The sequence below is a fragment of the Salmo trutta genome, chromosome 12, assembly GCF_901001165.1.
Source record: "Salmo trutta chromosome 12, fSalTru1.1, whole genome shotgun sequence".
Classification (NCBI taxonomy): Eukaryota; Metazoa; Chordata; class Actinopteri; order Salmoniformes; family Salmonidae; genus Salmo; species Salmo trutta.
Window position 1 is genome coordinate 9,306,510 of NC_042968.1, and position 3,750 is coordinate 9,310,259.

Below are 3,750 nucleotides of genomic sequence, written 5' to 3' on the forward strand. Positions count from 1 at the left end.
GTTGTAGAGCATGAACTTACAGGATCGGGTCACCGCCTTGATGTTAGTGGAGAACGACAGGGTGTTGTCCAGGGTCACGCCAAGGTTCATAGCACTCTGGGAGGAGGACACAATGGAGTTGTCAACCGTGATGGCGAGATCATGGAACGGGCAGTCCTTCCCCGGGAGGAAGAGCAGCTCCGTCTTGCTGAGGTTCAGCTTGAGGTGGTGATCCGTCATCCACACTGATATGTCTGCCAGACATGCAGAGATGCGATTCGCCACCTGGTTATCAGAAGGGGGAAAGGAGAAGATTAATTGTGTGTCGTCTGCATAGCAATGATAGGAGAGACCATGTGAGGACATGACAGAGCCAAGTGACTTGGTGTATAGCGAGAATAGGAGAGGGCCTAGAACAGAGCCCTGGGGGACACCAGTGGTGAGAGCACGTGGTGCGGAGACAGATTCTCGCCACGCCACCTGGTAGGAGCGACCTGTCAGGTAGGACGCAATCCAAGCGTGGGCCGCGCCGGAGATGCCCAACTCGGAGAGGGTGGAGAGGAGGATCTGATGGTTCACAGTATCAAAGGCAGCAGATAGGTCTAGAAGGATGAGAGCAGAGGAGAGAGAGTTAGCTTTAGCAGTGCGGAGAGCCTTCGTGACACAGAGAAGAGCAGTCTCAGTTGAATGACCAGTCTTGAAGCCTGACTGATTTGGATCAAGAAGGTCATTCTGAGAGAGATAGCAGGAGAGCTGGCCAAGGACGGCACGTTCAAGAGTTTTGGAGAGAAAAGAAAGAAGGGATACTGGTCTGTAGTTGTTGACATCGGAGGGATCGAGTGTAGGTTTTTTCAGAAGGGGTGCAACTCGCTCTCTTGAAGACGGAAGGGACGTAGCCTCCACAAGGAATACACATCACCACTTTAGGTGATTTGATAGCTGTGAGATGGTTCGATGGAACCATTAGGCCTTATTATCATAAAACCCTCAACCAATATGATGATGGATAGAAAATCCATACTTATTTTTTTATTTGTCGTTTGTTTGCCAAAGTAAATTTTATGGTTTCCCCTGAGCAGAGGGAGCAAAGGAAGAAGAGCTGGATGGCATTGAGGCGCAGGTGGGTTGCAAGCTTTCAAATGACTGTCGGTGCTCGTACCGGATACACAATGGGCAGAAGCTGGTCGTTCCTGGGTATGAGAATCCATTGTTTGTCTATATTTGTTTTTGTGCTGCTGAGCTGAATAAGATGAATTTACGTGAACAAATTGACATGAAAAGTATACTTGTGGTAAAAATGATCTACCCCTATTTTCTTCCAGTTTAATGGGAAGCATGGCCCTGTCTAACCACTACCGCTCAGAGGACCTGCTGGATATTGAAACGGCAGCAGTTGGCTTTAAGCAGCGCAAGGGCATGAGGCAGTGTTTGCCCCTCACCTTCTCTTCCACACAGGCCTCAGCCAATACATGGCACTGAGGGCCGCAGCGAGATCTTCTACCACTGCCCGGTCAGTTTCCATATGAGACCCCAGCCCCCACCCCCATTACAACAGGGAGACAGCCTTTTATTCTCACACACAGGTTAAGGATGAAAATAATAAGTCTGTAGCATCGCTTAGTAATGATAAACAACTCCTTAATTTGAGCTTTATATAACTTTCAGTATTTAGGTTTCATAAGTTATTTGTGACAGATAAAACTCATTGCAACTGGGGGGAGCCATTTTCTAGCTTAAGTCACCCAGTAAAATACTACTTGAGTAAAAGTATACAAGTCTTTGATTTAAAATATACTTAAATATCAAAAATAAAAGTTTAAATAATTTCAGATTCCTTATATTAAGCAAACCAGACTGCACAATTTTCAATTTTTATTTTTTAATTTACGGATAGTCAGGGTCACACTCCAACATTAATTTACAAACAAAGCATTTTTGTTTAGTGAGTCCGCCAGATCAGAGGCAGTAGACATGACCAGGGATGTTCTCTTGATAAGTGGGTGAATTTGACAATTTTCCTATCCTGTTAAGCATTCGAAATGTAACTTTTGGGTGTCAGGGAAAATGTATGGAGTAAAAAGTACATTTTCTTTAGGAATGTACTTGAGTAAAAGTTATAAAAAAATAGATGGTACAAATGACCCATAAAATAACTTTAAATTATTTTACTTAAGTACTTTACACTAATGGATGACTAATAGGATTGTTCTAAATGTTTCTATTATAGGATCAAATGGCACAAGATCCATCTGCAATTTACATGTTCATCACAGGTATGATGAGCTATTAGTTTTACATATATTATAACAATATTTCAGTTAGGTTGTGTGAAAATGTTTCATGGCGACATCTCACTGCAAGTTAAGCAATTGCAAACTTTTATTTGGATGCTTAACAACTAGGTTATTATGTAAGTCCAGGAAATCTTCAAGCTACAGAGGATGCTGGCATTGCTCCCATTCTTGAGATTGTGGACTAACTGCATGATGGGAGATGTGAAATATAAACTGCTGTATTGCAACATAGCACTCCATTAATGTAATAAAAAAAATGGAAGTCTGTGGTTCATTTGCTAAAATAATATTTTTTGATATTCAATGTGTTAGTTCCTCAACATAAATGGGTTTGAACTTATGCAGTGTCTCACACTTACTCATTATTTTGCTTCCTCTCACTCTAATTTCTCACCTTAGGGTCCAGCTTTACTGAGTGGTTTACCTCGTACGTCCATAATGGGGTAACAGGAGAATACCCCATCATCCGGGATCAGATCTTCAGGTAACCTCCATTAACTTTCCCTTTCTGAAATACCTAACTGACACATGCAGGGAGGTCGTAGTTTCTGTGTCATGATGGCAATACTCAACAATATGTAGTAGGGCTGACCCCATTTAGTCGACTGGTTGATAGGCTGTTGGTTGACCGAGATTTCTTTAGTCGAGCACAGTATCTATCTATCTATCTATCTATCCATCTATCCATCTATCCATCTATCTAAAAAACACAGTACCAGTCCAAAATTAGGACACACCTACTCTTTCAAGTAAAAAAAAAAAAAAAGTGTTTATTTTTTTTCTCTACATTGTAGAATAATAGTGAAGGCATCAAAACTATGAAATAACACATATGTAATCTTGTAGTAACCAAAATAGTATTAAATCAAAATATATATTTTATATTTGAGAATCTTAAAGTAGCCATCATTTGCCTTGATGACAGCTTTGCACACTCTTGGCTTTCTCGCAACAAGCTTCACTTGGAATGCTTTTCCAACAGTCTTGAAGGCGTTCCCACATATGCTGAGCACTTGTTGGCTGCTTTTCCCTCACTCTGTGGTCCAACTCATCCCTAACCATCTCAATTGGGTTGAGGTTGGGTGATTGTAGAGGCCAGGTCATCTGATGCATCACTCACTCTCCTTCTTGGTCAAATAGCCCTTACACAGTCTGGAGGTGTGTTGGGTCATTATCCTGTTGAAAAACAAATGATAGTCACAGTAAGCCCAAACCAGATGGGATGGCATATCACTGCAGAATGCTGTGGTAGCCATGCTGGTTAAGTGTGCCTTGAATTCTAAATAAATCAGTGTCCCCAGCAAAGCACCCCCACACCATTACACCACCTCCACCATGCTTCACGGTGGGAACCACACATGCAGACATCTGTTCACCTACTCTGCGTCTCACAAAGACAGCGGTTGGAACCAAAAATTTAAATTTTGGACTCATCAGACAAAAGGACAGATTTCCACCGGTCTGTCAATTGCTCGTG